The following is a 9,863-nucleotide window of genomic DNA, read 5'->3' as shown; positions in this document are numbered from 1 at the left end:
GTCCGCGGATCATTTCCGGCACAATTAAACGGTATCATTGAACCGCAGACCAAAAGAAAAAGAAACCAAACATTTCCCAGAATAGGAAACATTTCTTAATTTATTGTTATCAAATAAAGAGGCATAGCATTAGGGGGTAGTGGTGTTATCAAATAAAGAGGCATAGCATTAGGGGGTAGTGGTGTTCTCAAATAAAGAGGCATAGCATTAGGGGGTGGTGGTGTGAGCGCTCATTCTTGTGTGTGCACATCTGTCCAAGTTAAACAGTGGAACCACTGGAGATAACGTGGGTAGCAACAAACAACGTAGCCTTTTTAAAACAATGAACGAAGCGGACTGGCTAGATCTTGTTAGGCATGTTTACGTAAGTTAGGCTGATGAACATGTTGCATTCTATTCAGCCTGATTATGTCATTCTTTAAGTTATATAGCCTGTCTCCAGTTTTCCTCAACTTGACTAATTAAGAAGCGATAATAGGATATTTGACCGGCATATCATCAAAATGTCCCGAAAACGAAACCTCTGTCGGTCACTTTGACCGGCACCATTTTTTTCTAGCGGAAACTCTGGTGCGGAGATACCTGTAACGCCTCCCGGAGGGCAGTGGGGTGAACAGTCTTTGATGATGCTACGCGCCTTACGTAAGCATCGCTTGCCCTGGATAGCCTCGATGGAGGGGAGTGGGGAACCGTTGATGCATTGGGCAATTTTCACCACCCTCTGAAATGCTTTACGGTCGGAGGCAAAGCAGTTGCCATACCATACTGTGACCGTTGGTGAGCAGGGACGTGCACAGGGGGGTTGCTCAGGTTGCCCTACCTACTGTAACGCACACGCGTCCAGCTTGCTCCAATCACCACGCAGCCACTGCTCAGTTCCTACCAATGGAATATTCGCTGCTTCATTTCCTGCCAATCAAACGGCGCACCGGCTTTTCCTCGTCCATTTCTGGCCACTCATGTCATCCAGCGTGGTCTGTCATCTCTATGAATCACGGATCCATCCAAGGTAGTCTATGGCATTTTTCTATATTTAATTAATTATTTAGTTCATTAATTAGTTACATTTCTCTAGCTAAGACTATGGGACAGGAACAGTGTTAGTGTCTATTAAATAGCATTAGCGGTAGGTAACTGTTAATGTAACGTAAATTATGTTGTTATTATGTTAAGTTGTTACGATAGCGTTATAGGCCTATCTATCATACGTTGTTAGGATAGTTTACAATGTTGACAGTCATATGATAATTGTAATAACGAACTTGTTACAATTGTGCTCTGTTGAAAAGATGCCATCAATTGTGCTCTGTTTAAAAGATGGCATCAATTGTGCTCTGTTTAAAAGATGGCATCAATGAAGAAAAAAAGACATCGGGCGATGGGAGACGAGGTGTGGTATGCCAACTCAGGGACCTGGCCCTCAGAATTAGGTAACAGGCCTGGCACTAAGGTGAAAACATGGCACGACCTCTATAAAAAGGTTAGTTTACAGTACTCTATGTGTTCTGTATGTGTGCTATTATGTTAACGGACTCACTGGATCAATAGGAAAAGTGAACTACCAATCAATTAATGAAAATCAATGAATGAAAAAGTATGCATGTCTGTGTTACAGATTGAGAAATGTCCGGCGCAGCTTAGGGGCCAGACATCACTTTTTATGGGTCAGGGTCAGCAGACATGTGCATGTGGTTTCCACTCTGCTGAGGTAATGTGTGTCACTTATTATTCTGACAGCAGTATTGATATCTTTGGTGATGATTTAAAGTGATTATTTTTAATTCCTCAGCCTAAAAGTGCAACACCAGCTCTCAAGGACACAGGTGTCACACCATCAGGTCCAGGTCTGACCGCTCATAAGGCCACAGGTGCCCCACTAGGAGCTCCTCCCGCTGCTGCACCTGGACCATCAGGCACCTCCCCTTTCAAGCCCTGGAAAGTGCTGGATAAACTGAGTCAAGTCCTGCCTATTCTTTGATCAAACTATATTCTTTTATTGTTTTCTTGTCTAATCTTTTAATACTTCACATTAACATCCTCCTCCTTCACCACTGGCCCCACTGCCTCCTCCTCCACCACTGGCCCCACTGCCTCCTCCATTGCCTTGTACACTGGCCCTGTCGCCTCTAACTCCTGCTCTGTTGGTCCAGCCATCAGAACTGGTAAGCAAACAATTACTTAAGACTGAAATGATCCTACATTACTCATATAACTATGTCAAACTACATGTATCTAAATAGAAATTCATCATATGAAATGATTGTCTCCCTCATAACTTTTACTCATTATGTTTTTTATTTACTATATTATTTCAGGCTGTAGACAAACATAACATGCCAGGCATGGACAAGGTGGACAGCCTAGCTGAGTTCCTGGTGGATCTGCGTCATGAGCCATCCTTGACCCTTACCAACCAGCAGGCTGGCAGAATTGTAAGTCTGTGGCAGAACCTGTTGCCGTATGACCAACAACGTGTGGCCTTTGCTGCACGGAACCAAGAACGGCTCAACCAAGGACGGTTCCGTTCTCCTAAAAAGAAAAAGGACTTCACAGCAGGAGTGGACGGCATGAAGCGCTGTGTGCTCAGTGCATCTGGTTCCCCAGCACAGCGGCCGGACTGGAGGCCATTTTTGTAAGGCTGTGTCCAAAGAAGGGCAAGTCACGATGGGACTTCATCACACAGGACGGTACAGCCAGCGGTTAAAAAGGATGAAAGGGTTCTTCTGCAAGGGATCAACCTTCCATCTCCTCGCCCTGTTGCTGCTGAAGCACTTCCCTCAGCCAGCCTTCGCCCTGTTATCCTTCCTCCAACCCCTGGTGTCCAGCTCAGTTACCATCTGCCCCAGAGCACAGTAAGGCAAGCCAGGGTTAAGAGACGAGCAGCAGAAGACCCTGTTGGTGCCCCACCTACCGTCTATGCAAGACCTGTACCAAGGCAGCTTTTCCCAAAGCCAGCAGCTGCCTCAGCCACACCACCTCCTGTTGTCTCTGCCCATTTCCCTCCGCTTCCATCTTTCCCTGCTCCAGTTGTTTTCACCCTCCCTCAGAGCCCTGCCACTGATTTTTCCCCTTCACCTGCTCCCTCAGTGCATCCCTGCTATCCCACACCAGCCCTCACCTGGCCCACAGAAACCCACCTCCAAGGCCAGGTTTAATAAATGAACAGTGGAGGCGAATTCATGCTGGAAATGTGGACAGCATACCATACTTATTCCAATTCCGGCCCACGACCTATGTCAAAATAATAATGTAATCCGGCCCTTGAGGGTATTTTTAATTGCGACAAACAAAGATACTGATTAAAATAGATGATAGATCCAAGTACGGTGACAAATCTCATTTGTACTCTCCTCCACTAGGCTATTTGCTAGACATCCAGAGCTTGATTCAAACCCAAAATCGCTGCACAAAGTTTTCAGGAAATACTTGTATTACACGCGAGAAACATGAAGACGTGCATTTGTTCGTAATGACGCGGAAACGATGCAGGCCATAATTTTGCACAAATTGAAGCAGAAGTAGGCCTACACCAAATGTTGAAAAACGTTCACGTGTGATGGCTATGTTATTCATCTATTCTGATTCTGAAGGCGAATATCTGCCTTTTGGAGATTATGATTGATCGTCTATTGACAGTAATAGTCAGGGCGTCTGTGAATGGAGGTGCGTCTTTGCGTGTATACGACGGTGTCCACTAAGCATACCATGCTTATTTCGACCCTCCACCCAACTGTGAAGAATGAGACCTCACGGTCCAAACTCACAAAGGGGATGCGCACTCTTTCAGGCAACCAAGGTACAAGGAGACATTGACGAACCACAGACAAGTGCAAACTTTGTGCTAAGAGTGCTGGTTTATTTACAGTGTTCAAAAGTGATAAACAAAAACTTTGAAAAAAGGCTACAAACAAAAATCAACACGAGGGTTGCTCACACTTAAAGACTTAACTAAACAAAATAACCATTACAAAACTAATAGGGATTCAAAGAGTTAAATGTTCACAAACCAAACCAAACCAGACTCAGCCTCACAGCAAGCTGCTCTCCCTATGCCACTCTCTCTTGAATGACAGAAGCTCAGCCTTTTTATGGGCCTACCCATTAGAAACGTCACTCAAAAAATGGTGGGAGAGTAGTGCACAAAACAATTAACAAAATAAAGACATTAATCATAACAAAAATAAACTTGCCTTGATCCTAACAATTTTACCCTTATTTTACGCTATAAAAAAAATATACTTTCTCTTTCCCTAAAACCAGTTCAAAACCCTAACCACAATTACAGACATGCCATCAAAACAAAAAAATACAAAAAGATTGCAACTTTGACAGTTCGGGTTTCTCGGGGGACCATTGATGGCGGGACACACAACAGGGAAGTGAATGCAGTCAGTGTAGGTGCTATCATAGACATAATATACATAGACGCCGCATTGGCTGCTGGAAACAAGAAATGCGGCCGCCATCTTGGACCGGTCATACTCCTCGTTGCGTTGCAGCAGAAGACACATGATGACAGCACTGTGCAGCATGTTCCTTCTCAAATCGGCGGACCATACTCGGGGGATTTACTTTTCACAAGTAAGATTTAACATAACCGTACTATTGGTTGTATTTTGTGAATAGAATATTACCAGAGAGCTGAGAAGGAGCAATCTGTGATATTACTGTATGAAAATCGTAGCCATCTCGCTTAGGCTATGTTTACCGGTGTTCACCGGCTATGAACTGAGACTTGATAAGTCATATTCCATAACACTGACTTAGATTACAACTGACACAAGAAGGCTATTGTAGAAATAAATCATACTAGATTTGGCCGGCAAATTTTACACAAGTGGCACAGACTAGCCTATTGGGCAATCGCTAGCTGCTACTTGTAGCGTAAGTGTGTTGGTGGTAGCCTCACTATTTCCTGAATAAAGTAACTTTTCAATAGCTCAACTTCTTTATTTATCAAGTAGCTTAGCCAGACAAGCTACTTTTCTTGTCATGTGAAATTAGCACAATTTAAAGTAGCTTCCTATGTAGTGAACTAGCCTACTGCTGTGTTTGTGTTAGGCTACTAATACATTTGACTGGGTGGTAGTTTTGTGTAGTGTTTTATTCATGGCAGAGTAACTGATAGTTTAGCTCACTAAAATTTCGAAGTAGCTTGCCCAACACTGTATTATTCACATGTCATTTACCCTAACAAGAATAAGATGCCTCTCAAATTCCTTTTCATTAATTTATTTATTATTTTGTATCTCTCCAGAACAACTGCCTTGTTCAAGAAGACTGTGAATGAACTGAACGGTCTCCTCACACCCCTGGAACTGAGGAAGGTGCTCTTCATTGCAGTACTGCAGGGCATCTGCTACACTGTGACTGAATGTTTGATTTATGAGCTCCACCTTCATCACCTGCATTCGCCACTCTGTGTCCCATTTTCCCATCGTCTGGTTGACTCAGTCCTCTTTTATGGAGTTTACCCAGTTTACTATGCCATCTTATTTGCCCACCTGCTGTCTGAAGCACTTTTGTTCTCAGCCAAAGTGTACCCAAGCAATTTTAGCAAGGTGGGAACATACAAAATGACATGCACTAGTTGTCGAAATCATAGAACCAACTGCATGACTGTAACTCTGTCTTACTGAGCCTGTGAAGACACTCCCTGATTCTTTACTGATTGCAATGAACGGGTTGATCTTAGCAGTTTCTAAAATGTTTCTTGATTCCTTTTTATTTAATCTCTTCATTGGGGCTGGAACCTTTCTGTGAACTGTAAATAACAGATGCTGTTGATGAACCCATTGACACTGTACAAGTGACAAGTCACCTTTTTGTCTTGAATTGATGAACTGTTACACTTACTATGCCAAGCCAATGTCTGTTTTTTAAGGATCAGAAACAAACCTACAAACTTGCACTTTACAATATTTATGGAACTTGTCTAACAAATGCTGTTGATATTGAACCCAGTTACTCCATTTCCTTTATGCCACACCAATGTCTGTTCATCACTTTATTTTTGATGGCACTGAACTGAAAATGTTAATGGATTTTTTTCTGTAAATTTAACTCATTAAAACTTGTATCAAACCAGTTTTTGTCTATGCTGTCAAACGTGGATTAGTTATGTTCCCAGTTTTTATATTAGATGTCATCACTTTATAATATATCATATATCAGAATATTCTATTACTGTTAAGCCCACTATGAATATTAAAATACACACAACCATGTATCATACAGCTTTTCTACTGGGAGGTTTACAACTTATTCTGAGTCAATTTACCCAAGTTTGTCACTAAACCACATAGGCCTACTTGGAATACCCCTCAGATGTCTGAATGGCACTGATCTCACTTAAATGTTTATGGAACCTTTCTGTGGACTGTGAATAATGCTGTTGATGGAACTTTTCTGTCAACTGTGAACTATTTTTAACTCATTAAACTTGTATCAAACTAGTTTTGTCTATGCTGTCAAACATGGATTATGTTCCCAGTTTTGATATCGGACGTCAGGTCACTTTATATCATATATCAGAATATTCTATTACTGTTAAACCCACTATGAATATTACAATACGCTAAATCATGTGTCCTGTATCATAGCTACATGTATGACCTTTGCAGCAAAAAAAACCGCGTGAGAATCTGTTCGGTATTCAGTGAGATATGATTAATTAAGTGCGCTGACAGCTCATCTCACCGGCCAAACAGATTACACTGAGTGGAGTGGATGACCGGTCCAAGATGGCGGCTCCAAATCTCGTCAGCGCTAGTAAGGAGTAGCGGTCGATGCGGCGTCTATGTCTATTATGTCTATGGGTGCTATGGCGTGGGAATACTGGTGCGTGTGCTGGAAATGTTTGGTGGAGCAAAACCAGCGGGTACCTCGCGGCTTGCGGAGATGTTGTGGATGAAAACTGGTGAGTACAGAAATATGTGTGACGCTATGTGACGGTGAAATATGAATGTGTTCAGAACGTGCTAAACCAGTATCGCGTGTAATGAACTTGCCAAGTGCCGTGTGCAGGTGTGTGCGTGTGTGTCGGGAAATGTTTGTCAGTTATGTGTAGGGACAACGTTGGGAGCATTTGGGGAAAAGTTTAACTGGAGGGCAACTTTTCCACATTATAGCTGGGAGGTTGCAGTGGTAATCGTGATGATGGTGTCCATGGATGTGGTACAGACAGCAGGGGTAGTAGAAATAGGGCTCTGAAGAACTACAAAGTCACCCGCGATAGGAACTGATTTTGACCAGGTTTCTTTATTGTAAGCCTTGTGGTTATAGGCTAGTAATAGTTGTTGGTATACATCTTAGGCCTACTGTTTTCCTGTTAATTTGTTATGTGGGTAATATGACAAAAAAGAAAGTAAACCTGCTCAAATGTTCAACATCCAGTATTTACTGAAAGGTGCATAATTTGAGGTGCTTGCCATCCAGTGGCAAATTAGATGGGTAAATTTACCCCCTTCATAGACTTTTGTTTATACTCAAAGATTTTTACATTTACAGTAGGACTTTATCTCTGATCTCTGATCACGTCATGGCCTTTTGAAATGTTGATATAAAAATCCAATGGTGTTGCTGTCTTAACCCTCACGCCTATTGCCAGGTTTAAAAAAGGAACATATTTTTATTTGGTGTAAAACACACACATAGGCCTACCTGTTTTTATGGATTTTTTTAGAATTTGTATTAATATTTATTTTATCATTATTTTATTTATAATCTAAGGTTGCTAGCACAGGTGTCTAAAAATAGATAAAAAGACTTGCACTTTCTGTTTGTAGTTTTGTGTTTTTTTTTAAATTTTTTTTTTTTATTTGCAAACATCATTGACATTACAGAAAATGCAACACTACGACATGCACATGAATACTACATACGACGAGCTAGCGTGTTTTATTGCAGGAGTTGCTTAAATTGACTGTGGATGTATCACCAAGTATGCATAAGGAAGGGGATGCTGGGATGTGACAGCCAAAGATGGAAGAGAGAGATTTTGTGACACTCACCCAGAAGTGGTTGATTGGAGTGCAATGCCAAACCGCATGAATGTATGTATCTGGGTTATTTTGTGTGCAGTGAGTGCAAAGATCCGAGCCAAACCCCATTTTAGCCAATTTATGTGCAGTGAAGTGGAATCTGTGAAGAACCTTGTATTGTATTAGTTGTAGATTACTATTCTTTGTCATGAGGTAGATGTTTTTGCACATTTTGGTCCAGAAGTCGGCCGGGGAGTAATTGATAAGTCTGATTCCCATTTGTGATATGGCAGGCCAATTGTTTTTTCTGAACGAGATATAATTTTGTAAATTTGGGAGAGTATTTTTTTGGGAGAGGGAATATTAAGCAGCTCTGAGATTGGTGGGGGAATGTCAAGGTTAGCTGTCTGGATGTTAATTTTTCCTAGGATAGATGATTTAATTTGCAGGTATTGTAAGAAGTGTTTACTCTCGATGCCGTGCTTCTGGACCAAACAGGAAAATGAGGCCAGATTATTGTCTTGAAGAATGTGTTGAAGGTGAGTGATGCCCTTTCCCATCCATGTGTGAAAGTTAAGTGTTTTTTTTATTGACGGTGAAATCTGGGTTATTCCAAATCGAAAGCGAATTGATGGTGCTATAGGTGAATCAGTGATGTGATAGAATCTCCACCAGGCTGTCAGAGTAGCTGAAATTGTTGGGGCTTTGAAGGATGGATGTTTTTGACCGACTGACTGCAGAAAGGGAGATCTGAGATTTTAATTTCTTTACAGATTGTTTGTTCTAGGTCTAACCAGGTGTTGTCTGAGGGGTGGGGTGTAGCCATTTTGTGGATGAAGTGGAGCTGGTTGGCCAGGGCATAGTGCTGGAAGTGTGGGGCCTCTAGTCCTCCCATTGCTTTTGGTTTTGGAGAGTGGCAGTTTGATCCTTGGGGTCTTATCTTTCCAGTAGAATTTAGTGATTAATGAATCGAGAGACTTAAACCAGAGGGTGGTGGGCTGGGTTGGAATCATAGAGAATAGATAGTTTATTTTGGGCAGTATTGTCATTTTGATTACTGAGATTCTGCCCATGATGGATAATGGGAGGTTCTTCCAGCGTTGAAGGTCATCATCTATTGAAGTGAGTAGAGGGGAATAATTTAGGCTAAATAAGTCTGACAGCCTGGGGAGACTTTTATCCCTAAGTAAGTGATATAGTTAGTGCAGAGTGGGATAGGTGAAGAGTTGGCTGTCACATCCCAGCTGTTGGGATGTAATGGGAGAACTGCAGATTTATTCCAATTGATTGAGTATTCAGAAATTTTAGAGAATGTGTCAATGAGTTTGATGGTTTCTTCTACTGATGTTGTGGGGTCTTGAAGAAAGAGAAGAATGTCGTCAGCATAAAGGCTGATTTTGTGATGCATATATGGAGTCTGGACACCTTTGATGAGGGGGTTCTGACGGATGGCAGCTGCTAGGGGGTTCAATGAAGATTGTAAATAGTGAGGGGGAGAGTGGGCACCCTGTCTAGTTCCCCGGTGAAGAGTGAAACTTTGTGATGTTAGTCCGTTGGTGATTACTGTGGCTGAAGGAGAGGTATATAGAAGTTTAATCCAGTTAATGAAGCGACTCCCGAAGCCAAACCTCCCTAATGTGGAAAACAGGAAATTCCAGTTCACCCTATCAAAAGCTTTTTTCTGCGTCCAGAGTTGCTATGATGGTATTATCTTGAAAATTTGTAGAGTGATACATTATATTTAACAGTCTGCGGGTGTTGGTGGATGAAATTCTACCTTTAATGAAGCCTGTTTGGTCTGGGTGGATAATGGATGGGGTGACCTCTGCTAATCTGTGTGCTAGCATTTTTGCGATTATCTTATTGTCCACATTGAGGAGA

At 42.0% G+C, this 9,863-nt stretch overlaps 1 long non-coding RNA gene across 1 annotated transcript; it reads left to right on the top strand.

Moving 5' to 3' along the window:
• Positions 1-612: 612 nt before the first annotated feature.
• Positions 613-3,308, top strand: LOC125309425. Its single transcript, XR_007196133.1, has 4 exons — positions 613-1,480; positions 1,616-1,708; positions 1,790-2,162; positions 2,316-3,308. It is a non-coding gene; the product is annotated as an uncharacterized LOC125309425 (long non-coding RNA).
• The last annotated feature ends 6,555 nt before the right edge of the window (positions 3,309-9,863 follow it).

Source organism: Alosa alosa, chromosome 16 (assembly GCF_017589495.1).
Source record: "Alosa alosa isolate M-15738 ecotype Scorff River chromosome 16, AALO_Geno_1.1, whole genome shotgun sequence".
NCBI lineage: Eukaryota > Metazoa > Chordata > Actinopteri > Clupeiformes > Clupeidae > Alosa > Alosa alosa.
Note: the sequence above shows the minus strand (reverse complement) of the source record. Positions and strands in the feature narration are given on the sequence as shown.